We start from the raw sequence: 13,218 nt of genomic DNA on the forward strand, positions 1-13,218 counted from the left end.
GGCTGATGCAAGGCCAGTTTGGGCCTGTGTCTCTGGTTTTACCGTCCTTTTGGTAGAACCTCACCCGGCAGGGAGGACTCACCCGGTAGGGAGGTCTCGCTGGTCAGTTCCCCTCCTAGAGGTTCCGTTCAATTCACAACTACCGCCTGGGCTGGGCAGCCTTCTTCTGCAATGTTCCCAGGGACCCGGACCTACCTCCTGGGCCTGGAAGCCTCGCCCTTCGCAGATGAATCCCCTTAGGCTGCCTCTCCTCAGAGAAGCTGCCTGCAGTCCTTCACTCTGCCCCTCAGTTTGTCTGTGCAGCTCTTCCACCAAGAAGCTGCCTAGGCCCTGGGACCCTGCTCTGCACCTAATCGCCTGGCTATGCGGCCCCTCCTCTGAGCAGCCACCTGGAGCCCCTTACAGTCGCTCCGAGTCCCAGTGACCCGCCACACGCCTTTTCCTCCGGCAGCTACCTGGTGTTCCGTGCGGTCGCTCTAAGTCCAAGTGACCCACCACGCACCTCCTTCTCCACCAGGCAGTCACCCAGAGATCTGGTGCGTCACGAGTCCCAGAAACTCACTGTGCACCTCCTCGTCCCGACTGCCACCCGTAGCCCTGGTGCGGTCACTTTGAACCCAAGCACCCCGCCGCGCTCTTCCTCCTTCTCCAGACAACACCCCTGTGTTTAGAAGCGCTTGCTCTGAGTCCAAACCACTCACCATGCTGCTCCACCGGATAGCCGCCCAGACCCCTGGTGCAGCTGCTCCAAGTCCAAGCGACGTGCCGAGCCCGTATTTCTCCTTCTCCTCTGGGCAGCCCCCTGTGTTCAGGGGTGGTCACGTTCAGTCCAAACAGCTCACCGCGCACCCTCTCCTTTGGGCAGCCTCCCAGAGCCTGAGTGGGTTGCACCGAGTCCAAGCGCTGTGCTGAGCAGCCTCCTCTCCAACGCTCCCAGTTGTCCGAGTTCACTGCTCCAGCGGGGGGGAGGGGCGTCTCGCTGGCAGCTCTACTTCACAAAGATTCCTGGGTTCGGGGCTATTGCCCTGTCCGGGATGCCTCCCCAACGGGAGAGACTTACCCGGCTGCTTTGAGTTGGTCCCAAGTCTCTCTATATCTCCTCTTCTTGAGTCCTGAGTCCTGGAGCAACACGAAACGCAGCCACCCTCTAGTCCGCCATCTTGAATCCCCCTGTTTCGTTATTTTTGATAGTCTTCTCTTCCTATTTGGTTTACTCTTTCCGTTTTATATGCATTTGACAGCCATGATTCTATTTTTTCCTAGAAACTATAACAGTAAGTATAGGTTTCCACAAAAGTATATCATGGAGGCTGGGCCTCACACAGGTGCAGAAAAGACCTCCCTGACAAAGATATTTAATTTGAGAATGAAGGGATGCCTAGCCATTTGTAGCTGCATCTGAACTGCTGGACCCCAGGCCTCTCTGGACTCACTTATGGTTTCACAGTCTCTTCTGTCATCCTTGGAAATAGAGCGATGTCTGGTTGTTGCCTGTACCATTCTGCAGTCTCTGTGTGGGGTCTCTGTGAAGCTACCTCCAGAGTTTCTTAGGCATGTCTACCCCACTGCTCACACTCTACACTAGGACTTGGGGGTATCCTAGGATTTTTCTGTTCTCTACCACTGTATTTAGAAAATAAGAGCTATATTGTCTCTGATCTTAGAACTTTCATGAATCACCCTTATCCCCATCACCCAGAGAGGAGGACCCCTTCTCAAAAGCACTCGCAGCAAGAAACTTCCCTGATCCCTTCTGTTGACTCTGATTCTTCTCTAAACCTTCTCTTTTCCTGAGGTAGGACAAAAATGGATGACATATTTTTCCAGTATCTGTTTTTTATATAAGCAACTGATTTTGAAGCTCAAAAGTGACCAATTTGACACGGTTGTTTGTTGATTCTGCCCCTCAGGTGGAGGAGGATACTTGGTCTAGATTCTTAGGATAGACAAGGAGCTATGTGTGGGTGGACAAATAGTCTCTTGGCATACTTGATGTCAAAAACTGGACTTGTCACTCTCTGCCAAGCCATCTTCTCTGTCCCCCCCACTGAGTATTGAATACTCAGGCCAGCATGCAACCTGGCACATGGTAGGCACAAAATAAATGCTTAATAAGTGGAAAAGTGAATGAATAAGTGGGGCATCAGTAATGTTATGAGATGCTATACAACATGCATATACATACATGCAAGCACACATGCAACCAATGTACATAGGATGGTGATGACATATGTATGTCATTATAAATAATACACACTCGGTAAAATATGAAGAAACCCTAGAAAATACAAGTAAAATGTAAAAGCAATTTAAAGTGACTTCTAATATGCCACCAAACCAATAAATCTCAGTTACTATGTATGATTTTTGCAGTACCAGGGATTGAACCCAGGGCCAGTCTACCACCTGGCTGCACCCACAGCTCTTTTTACTTTTTTATTTTGAGACAGGTTTACACTAAGTTGTCCGGGCTGGCCCCCAAACTTGAACTCTTCCTGTCTCAGCCTCCCAAGCCACTGGGAGGTGCCATGTTCCCGGTCTCAGTACTATTTCAACAAATGATCAAATTTATCATAGTTCTATATTTAAATTATTTCCAGGTGTTGAACATCTTTGTGCATAAAGCTTTATTTAAAATTTCTTTTAGTTGCCAACGGATCTTTTATTTTATTTATTTATTTATATATGATGCTGAGGATCGAACCCAGGGTCTCACACGTGCCAGGCAAGGGCTCCACCACTAAGCCACAATTCTAGCCCCTACATGAAGCTTTCAAAAAAAATTTTCCTCAGAAGAGGAAATTTTTTTAAAAAAGTGAGCATTTTAAAGCTAGTGATAGACAATCCAAAGATGTTTCACCAGTGTTCATTCTTACTCCCAGTATGTGATTTTTATTTCATTTGTTTTCACTTTATTACTAGCAAATGTACAGCTTAGAGCTTTTTGAGGCTGAAATTCTTGGGAGTCAATTATGTCTTTTCTTCTTCAAAATATGCCTTGATTCTAAATTTTGATTCATGGTTTTGATCCAGGTTGGAGATGATTTATTCAGCCCTCTGATGTGTGAATGAGAACTTGATAAAGTGAGTAAGCAAGGGAACAATTTGAAAAGGGAAGGGGATCTTCGAACACTTGATGAAGCTATAAAGAGCGACACCAAGAGAAATGGTTCTGATAATAGTCTGGAGAATTGTACATAAAGCAGCTCATCAATTTCAAAGGAATGTGCTCTGAAAATCCAGGAAGCTGTTGCTTCCTACACACAGGTAGGCATGAGGATAATTTCTTTTTATTCTGTTTTTGTGACTTCACTGCTTTATAAGCAATAAAATAAAATGGAGCCAGGGTGCCGTGATGTTCCTCCTTGCAGATGCCGGGGTTAGTACTTTGCAGCAGAAGGGGGTGCTCCGAGCCATTTCCGGGAATCTGCGATGCTCACCCTCAGCCTCATGCCCCCTTACAAGAACGTTATGAGGGGCAAGTGTACATGTCAGGTGGTCCACATGCACTCATGATGGTGTAGAGGGGGAACGAAAAGGTCTTGTCTGGGGCTGGGGTTGTGGCTCAGTGGTAGAGCCCTTGCCTAGCATGTGTGAGGCACTGGGTTTGATCCTCAGCACCACATAAAGATAAATCAATAAAATAAAGATATCATGTCCTTCAACTTAAAAAGAAAAAAGAAAAGAGGTCTTGTCTGGCATCCTGGTTCCAATGACAGGTCTGCCTTTGCTAACGCTCATCCTGAGCAGGTCGCACACACTCCCAGGGGTTGGTTTTGCCATTCATTAGATAGACATGATAATAGTCACCAACCTCCCCCTGAACTTATGTGAGGAGCAGAGCGAGAGGTACTCTGCCGGTGATAACGTCAACTATTCTTGCAATGCTCCAAGGGTAGCAGGGTCCTCCAGAGTACTCAGGGCTTAGTCACTGGGAAGACTGTCAGGCAAACATCTGAAGCACCCCTCTAAGGATGGATCCCACCTTTGTCTCTTTTCCTTTCTCCCCTCCTCTGACTTGGAATACCCCTGCCCCTTGTCCCTGAGGCATTTCTGTATCCCAGGGGCCTATTCTAAGACATTACTAAGGGAAGTTGTGGCTCCAGAATGTGGAACTTTAGACATTTTTTTATTTGTTGTTTTTAAATATACATGACAGTAGAGTGTATTTTGACATATTATACATGCATGGAGTACATCCCATTCCAATTAGAATCCCATTCTTGTGTTTGTACGTGATGTGGAGTTACCCTGGTTGTATATTCATACATGAGCATAGGGAAGCTATGTCCAGTTCTTTTCACCATCTTTCCTATTCCCATCCCTGTCCTTTATCTTCATTTCCCTTTGTCTAATCCAATGAACTTCCATTCTTCCCCTTCCTACCCTCCCTTGTTGTAGGCTAGCATCCACATCTCAGAGAGAACATTTAGCCTTTGGTTTTCCTGGGACTGGCTTATTTCACTCAATGTGATGTTCTTCAGTTCCACCCATTTACCAGCAAATGCCATAATTTCATTCTTAATGGCTGAGTAATATTCCATTGTGTATATATACCACATTTTCTTTATCTAAATTTCAGACATTTGTCACAGATAGTAGGGAAGCTTCACCACTGTATACACCTTCAGAGCACTAGTAATAGGATATGGTGCAATATTCTCAAACCAGAGCCTATGGACAACTTTTTAAAATGGTGTTTTTGTTTCATTATACTCTTAAAATTATATTACTATGTATTCTGGATCATTAATGTGACTGTCTTATAGATTCCACCCTCCTGTTTCTGCACACAGACTATTTTAGTTTAGCCACTAAAAAAGAGCAGGGTTGTTTTAATAAGCACAAGATATGTGTAAGTCAGTAAAAGGCAAAGTGATGGTCTACTGAAAGAAGGCTTCCTGGCAATGCATGTGACTGGGGTGCCAAGCACGTTGCTGGGGAAACCCAAACACAGTGAGCCTCAAAGCAGCCGTGCGGCGTCGTCCATACTGCAGTGATCTAGTGTCCAGCAGAACAATACCTGCCATCTCACTGATGGGCTGATTTGAATGTTTGGGGCCGCCTCTTGTTGTATGTTATACTTCTGTTGGCCTACAACTTGTAATTCTATTTTGGCATATACATACAAAGCTTATGCCAAGTATTGCCCATACTTAACCATCATAATACAATTATGTACATCAACATCAGAGACCTGCAGATTTTTTTAAAGGGCTTTATATATCACTCAGAGAAACTTCACAGTAGGGCAAAGTGCATCTGCCACGCCAGGATATCTAAGTTCCAGTCATGGTTTTGACATTGACCTGTGGGAGGTTGAGCTAATCATCTCACCTTCATAGGTCTCAGTTTGCTCATCTGTAGACTGAAGAGGTTTGATACCATGATTTTTAAATTTTCTTCCGGCTCTAAATACTACTGGAAAAAAAATATAGACCTTATTTTACTTATTTATTTCTGTGTGGTGCCAAGGATCAAACCCAGTGCCTCACATGTACTGGGCAAGTGCTCTGCCACTGAGCTACAACCCCAGCCCCCTACCAACCATCCTTAAGAGATCAGAACCCTCATCTGGGAAAGCGCCAGACACTGGTTTGTGCTATTTATACTCTGAGAATAAAGCTCAAAGTCACTTTTGCCTGATGACTCTCGAGCAGCTTGGGAGCTGCTTGTAGGTGCCCTGTCCTTCCAGGGGAGAAGGAAGAGGCTTCCCTCCTGCTGCTGGAAGTGTTGGCTGCCTGGTGTCTGGAGCGCCGGCCCCCTGGCAAACCTTGCTGACCGCAGACCCCTGTTGCTGGTGGGGCTGAACCCCTGTGAGGTGCAGCTTGGAAAATGGGGGAAAGCAGTTGGGGAGGTTGTCTTTGGGAATTGCTCAGTGCACCTCTGGAAGATGCCCACAGTCAGCTAGCTGAATGGGACCAACTCCTGGGAGTTTTGGAAGACCAGCCTGGAGAATTCCAGGGGGATTCAAATACAGACAACTTGAAAGTTTCTCCTTCATGTCTTTTTCCTTCCTTTCTCCTCCCTTCCCTTTTCTTTTGCTCTCCTTCTCTCTCCTTCAGTAGCTGACATCTCGGTCACTTTACCTCGCACACTTTACCCTGTTTTCCACACACCCCGAGGCAGGTCCTCTGTTTTATCTAGTGCGTGTTTTCACATCAGGCTCCCAGGGCGCACAGTAAGTTGCCCACGTGAGCAGATGGAGGGGCTCCAGGGACACTCCTGGTGGCGAGTTCTGTGATCGGACACTGAAACACGGTTTAAACTTTCTCAGCACAGACGAGGACCCGGCTCAACCACCCACCCTGGTGGCTCCCGAGTCCAAAGGCATGACTCAGAAGAGCTCTGGCTGCTGCTGACTGCCCTTCGTGTTCTCCAGCGGGGAGCTGGGCTGGGTCTGGGTGGAAGCTGCCTCCCGCTGCAGGGAAAGCAGTGGTCAGCTACCCAGGCAATGGGACCTGGCACTGTGCTCCTCACGCGAAGCTGGCCAGGGTCGCACTAGGCCCCAGTCACAGCTCCCATCTGGGTTGGTGGCTGGTGGCTGCCACCCATGAGTGCTTTCACCTGCCACCGTCTCTGGGTGCTGAGTGACAAACTGTACATGCCCAAAGTTGAAGCTTGGGAGAGGCAAGGGATGGGAAGCCAGGAACCTCGCCAGCTCATCCTGGGTCCCAGGCCCCACCCACAGTCGTTTGTAAAAGGATCTCCCATAAAGGAACTAAAACAATAAAAATGAGAAACTAAAAATATCTTTTCCCTTCCTCCTGCCTCTGTTGAGGGTTGCCAGTTGGCTTCAACAAAATACTAGCCACATGTGGTGACGTTTGCAGATGAAAATTTAAAAATGCGGTGTAAGGGTGCTCAGATTCTTCTGGGTCTCTGTCTGCTAGTCTATTCCACATTAAAGAGAGTTTCTGGGAAAAAGAAAAGACGTGCTTCGTTTTCTTGTTTTCTTTTCACCCATGACAAACATTCACAGGGCAGGCTATTAGTTCTACAGCAGAAGGCTAGAAACAGGGTCCAATGCTCAGGGGTCCTAGGAAGATCCCCAACACTTCCCCTCCCCACTGGGAGCAGGAGGGACCTTCTTTTAATGTGCTGGGTTGCTCTCTGACCTGGTGTTATCTTAGACTAACCACCAGTGAATATGAATGAGTTTCACATGTCTGTGGATGTAACTCTGCTCCTTTGCAATGGGGATGCAAGCTGATGGCAGTGCGTGGGGAGCGTACCAGCACAGTCCCTTTGGCCTGCGTTCCCAGCTCCTACTCAACTCCCTGAAGTCCTAAGATGCCTCCAGCCTTACGTTCTTCCCTCATAGTTCAGCTCAGTTCCCCGTCTAGATAGGATCTCGCTAAGTTATCCAGGTTGGCCTGAAACTTGCAATCCTCTTGCTTCAAACTTCCCAGTAGCAGGGATTACAGGCGTGGATGCTGATTTTTTAAATTTTTACTTTTTATTTGTTCTTTTTAGTTATACACGACAGTAGAATGTATTTTGACATTATATATACATGGAATATAACTTCCCATTCTTTTGGTTGTATGTGATGTGGAGTACACTGGTCATGTATTCATATATGAGCAAAGAAAAGTAATGGCTGATTCATTGTCTTTTCTATTCCCACTCCCACCCCTTCCCTTCATTCCCCTTTGTCTAATCCAATGAACTTCCATTCTACTCCCGCCAACACCCTTATTATGTGGTAGCATCCACATATCAGAGAGAACATTTGGCCTTTGGTTTTTTGGGATTAGTTTTTTTATTTAGCACGATAGTCTCCAGCTCCATCTATTTACTGGCAAATGTCATAATTTTATTTTTCTTTATGGCTCAGTAATATTCCACTGTGTATATATACTACATTTTAATTATCCATTTATCTGTTGAAGGATACCCAGGTTGGTTCCATAGCTTAGTTATTGTGAATTGAACTGCTATAAACATTGATGTGACCGCACCACTATAATATGCTGATTTTAAGTCTTTTGGGTGTCTGCCAAAGGAGTGGGATAACTGGGTCAAATGGTGGTTCCATCCCAAGTTTTCTAAGGAATCTCCATACTGCTTTACAGATTTGCAATCCCACCAGCAATGTATGAGTGTACCTTTTTCCCCATAACGGATGCTGATGTTTAATATCAGAATTTTAAAAATCTCTAACCATCTCTAACATGTCTTCATGACAGGTCTGTCAACAACAGTTGCACACATTTAGTAAAATAATTGCCTAGAACACAAGTTCAGTGGCTAGAGGGAAGCCTGTATTGCCTAACCTGCTGTACTTGGGCTGGAGCAGCAGAAAGTTCCCTTGCTGTGCTTGACTGCTCGTGCCTCCTGGCCTTGTAGATTGTGATTACTGTCTAGGCCTCAATCAGCAGGGGACTTAGTGAACAGAGGGTGTATTGTATGAGTTCTGGTGTTGCTATAAACATGTACATTTTGTTTTAGGAAATAAATTTACAAGTTAGTAGGAGAACTGGAAATAAAATTCACTTTGCCTGATTCCAATCCAATATTCATCTTTTAAAAACAACCCCTTTTCGATACACAATCTTAAAAGAATGAAGACATTGACCCACTTTCTTCCATGTGCTCTACCAATCCTCTCCTGAAGGAAAATTACTAATAAAAATTTGCTGTGAAACCTTTTAGACTTTTTTTCTGTGGGAGAGTAATATTCGAACCACAAATGAGATTGCATTCACACTGTTCAACTTCCTTTCTTAATTCCACAATATATAGTGCAGTGTCTTCCATGTCAGTACTTACAGATCTTCTCAATTCTCTTCTCCCTTTCAGTTTTATTGACATGTAATTGAAGTGCACTGTAAATGTAATGAATTTTATCCATATTTAAAATGTACACTTTGATCAAGTTTTGGAATATGTGTACCCACATCAAAATCACACTTCCAGGGCTGGGGAGATAGCTCAGTTGGTAGAGTGCTTGCCTTGCAAGTACAAGGTCCTGAGTTCAATCCCCAGCACTGCAAAAAAAAAAAAAAAAAAAAAAAAAAAAAAAAAAAAAAAAAAAAAACACAATTCCATTACTTTTGCAAGTTTCCTTATGTCCCTAAGTAATTTGCAGATTAGTAGAAGCAGAATCCACATCATACTTCTTTTTTTTTTTTTATGGTTCTGTGGATGCAAATCAAACTTTGCGCCTCTTGCATCTTCATGCCTTTTAATGATTACAAAGTATGGGATCCGTGCAGATTAAAGTACTGTAAGTCCTTTGCTGCTCCTCTCATTGAGAGGTGGAGTGGATTTTCCTCCCTGGAATCTGGGCCACCTTTGTGAGTCATTTGACAGAGAGCACAAGTGACCTCCTGTCAATGTCAAAAGAAGCCTCTGGGGTTTCTTTGAGGTCTGAGCCATTTAAGTCCAAATACCTTGAGGTCGTCATGCTGGAAGGAGCAAGTGGAGGGAAGCCCAGAGACCACTTGAGGATGTGGCGGTCACTCCTCCGTGGTCAGGCCTGCAGCTGTTTCAGTCACTCTAGATATGGCTCTGGACACTGTGAGCACAGAGAGCTGTTGACGTGCCTTTTGAAGATTCCTGACCCACCAAATCATGAAGGGTGATCATAAAATTGTGTCTGTTTTAGGACATGATTTTTGGGTTTATTTTTATTTTTGGTGGGACTGGGGGTTGAACTCGTGGATGCTCTACTATTGAGCAACATCCCCAATCCTCTTTCTTTCCTCCTTCCTTCCTTCCTTTTCTTTCTTTCCTTTTTCTAGGCAGGTTCTTGCTAAGTTCCCCAGCCTTACCTTGAACATGAAATCCTCCTGCCTCAGCCTCTGGAATAGCTAGGATTACAAGCATGTTCTACCATGCCTGGTTTGAGTTTGTTTTTATGTAACAATTGATAATAGGGGAAAAAAAAAAAAAAAAAAAAAAAAAAAACCTCTTACCCTGTTGGTGAATATTTAGGCTGTTTCCAATTTTTCCCCATACAAAAGTATCCTGTGTGCATACTTTTATTTATTTATTTTTTAAATAAGACCATCTCTAAGATACATTCTCAGAGACACAATTGCAGGATCAAATGGCTATGCTCTTCTCTCGGTTTCTCTCTCTGTCCATTTCTCTGGTTTCTGATTTGGTAAATGTTGGCTATTTTCCTTTTTGAAAGGGCATTTCAACACTCACATAAATTAAAAAAGATTCTTTCTCCTTTACTTTCCCCAAACTCTTCAACAATTCACTTAATCTCCCTGTGTTGATTTGCTTATCTCTAAGTGGAAGATGACAACACCTATCCTGTCTACTCGTAGTTAAGATCAAGAGACCAGAAGTGAAATCTGTGAACCAGGTACATGGCACACACCTATAATCCCAGCTACTAGAGAGGCTGAGGCAGGAGGATCACAAGTTGGAGGTCAGCCTGGGCAACTTGGTGAGACCACATCTCAAGATAAAACGGGCTGGAGATATAGCTCAGTGGTAAAGAACCCCTGGGTTCAATATCCCAACATAAAACAAAATCTGAATAAGATTTTAAACAAGAAGTTATCTATGATGATGGGTGACTTTTTTACTTGCTTGTTTTTACTTTTTTAAATCATTTTTCCTTTTCTTTGTTGTTCTTTCTCCCCCTCATCCTCTTCCTCTTCTTCCTCCTTCTGATAGGGGGAGCTTTTCATTTGGGGATGAAACTCCTCTGACTTCATTTTGCCCTTTCCTGAAGATAGTCCACGAAATCTTGACTTCTCATTCTCTCTCCCACACATAATATGCATATATGTGTACTTTGTACTTAGGGACATAAGCAATAGAAATGTTTATTGTATCAATTTGAATGATTTATTGAAACAATTACCAACACTTGAATAAATACATTGTAAGACTTGTAGTGGGAAATTGAAACTTTAATTGTATCTGTTATATTGTCCACTGATTCAGGGGAAAAGCTCATCACCATTTATGAAAATGACATAATAAGAAGAAATTTGATTTGTAAAACTGACTTGATAAATGTTGACAGATTTTCTTCTTGAAAGGACATTTCCACATCCACATGAAATAAAATAAGATAAAACAAAACAAAATAAGACAAAATAAGATACCTTCCCCCTCCCCTTCCCCAGTATAACAGTGAATCCATTATAGGAAATTTTTCTTTGCGGGGGGTGGGAAAGACTAGACAATGTTTATCCATACAGAAAAGAGTCTGGAGCAGAGGTATTCAGTATGTTGTAAACCACATTTCCCACTACATTTTGGGCAATATCATATTGTTTAAATGTATATACTTCTATGCTAGTGTTCTACAAAATAAAATTACCCCATAAATCCTGGTGTTTCTCTGTTTCATTGTCTCCCCTTCTCCTCTCCACAGAGCCAGCAGGTGACTGATGGGTCCCCCAGGCCCTGCTGCCCTTCCTTGGCTTCCTCAAGTCCTCAGTTCACAAATGGACCAGGCATCATTGTGCTGCATGTCCACCTTCCTCTCCTGTCAACTGACTGCACAGCAGCTGAGTGAAACTCCATCTAGCCTCAACCCAAGTCTTTTCCTGGGCATCATGATCTGCATTGCCCACTTCTCATGAAACACGAGTTGATAAAAATATGTTATAGAAATAAAAATAATGTTTGGATGGAAATACAGTGATCATGGATTTAGGAATCTGCAGCTCGAAACACATTTGAGAGACTGGGGCACAGTGGTACATGCCTGAAATCCCAGCAACTAGGGAGGCTGAGACAGGAGGATCACAAGTTCAAGGCCAGCCTCAGCAATTTAGAGAGACCCTTAGCAACTTAGGGAGATCCTGTCTCAAAATAAAAAAAAAGGACTGGGGATGTTGCTCAGTGGCTAAGCACTCCTGGGTTCCATACCCAGTACCAAAATAAAAACAACATAAAACAAAAATCCCCAAAACAAAAACCAAGGCCATATTGGGAGAGAAAATGCTTACGTTTGGTCCTTGAAGGATAAGGTTTGGGGAATTATCTGCACAGAATTCAATGTTATTTCTGAGATTTATAGAGATCAGCCTGGCTGGAAGAAAAAAGAGTGAGTTCTAGGCACTTAGACAAATAGAGCCACGTGTCTGTAAATATCTGTAAGATGACTTTCTTTAGGAAGTGGTGGTGGATTAAAGTGATAGAGATATAGTGCTCTGTGTAATGTACAAAGCTGCTCCCCCCCCTTTCCGTTGCAGCCATTTCCCCGCCTCCCAACTACTGTCAGTCTGTGAACATCCTAGCAAGTCAGCTTGCAAGTATCCTTCTCTGTTATTGGTCCCCAGTTAGCCCCGCGGAATTCAACTGCTTTAGAATAGCTACCCCGCCATCTATTCTCATCCTTCTCTCTCTTACTCACTTTCTCTATCCTCCTCGCTTTCACACTCTTTCTTGCGTGCGCCCTTTCTCGTTCCCTTTCTTTTCCTCTCATTTTCTCTCTTACCCTGCAGGGAGACACTTTGTTTAATAAACTCCCTTATGTGATTTCTGGTGTCCAGCGTGGTTTCCGTGGGATTCCTTACACTCTGAAGCTGGGTGTATAATTTAAAAAGAAACTTGGTGGCAAGCACCTGTAGTCCCAGCTACCTGGAAGTTTGAGGCAGGAAGATTAAAATCACCCCCACAACAAATAAAACAAAACTAATTTATTGCTCTAGTTTGGATCTTAAATGTCCCCCCAGAAGGTTTTGAAGGTTTGTTCCCCAGGAAGGTGCTGTTGGCAAGTGTTAGGGTTTGGATTTGAAACGTCCCCCCACCCCCAGGCCATGTGCTAGTGGCTTGATCACCAGCTTGTGGTGCTATTTGAAGGTGGTCTGACCTTTAGGAGGTGGAGCCTTGTGAAAGGAAGTGAGGCCATTGAGGCAGCTCTTTCTTGAAGAAGGTAGCTGACCTGGGCGCTTTCATCTCTCTCTTTCTGCTTCCTTTCTGCCATTAAGTGAGCAGTTTGCTCTGCCAGGCACTTCTGCCGTGGTGTGCGTGCTCCCTTACAATAAGGCCCAAGGGCAACATGGCCAAGAAATCATGGATCGAAATCTCAGAACCCATTAGGCAGAATAAATCATTTCTCATTTTAAATTGTTTATCTCAGATACTTTGTCCTTGCAATGGAAATCTGACTAAGGAGTTTGTGGAAACTTCAAGAGTTTGGGCATATGGGCAGATCTTTAGGTCACTGGGAGTGTGATCTTGAAGGGGAGAGTGGGGTCCTGGCCTCTTCCTCTTCTTCCTTTTGCTTCCTAG

At 44.2% G+C, this 13,218-nt stretch overlaps 1 long non-coding RNA gene across 1 annotated transcript; it reads left to right on the forward strand.

Annotated features, from left to right (window-relative positions):
* Window positions 1-1,280: 1,280 nt before the first annotated feature.
* On the forward strand, window positions 1,281-11,701 carry LOC306658844. Its single transcript, XR_013763167.1, has 3 exons — window positions 1,281-2,089; window positions 3,034-3,267; window positions 11,351-11,701. It is a non-coding gene; the product is annotated as an uncharacterized lncRNA (long non-coding RNA).
* Window positions 11,702-13,218: the final 1,517 nt, after the last annotated feature.

Source organism: Sciurus vulgaris, assembly GCF_902686455.1.
Source record: "Sciurus vulgaris genome assembly, chromosome: 4".
NCBI classification, from domain to species: Eukaryota; Metazoa; Chordata; class Mammalia; order Rodentia; family Sciuridae; genus Sciurus; species Sciurus vulgaris.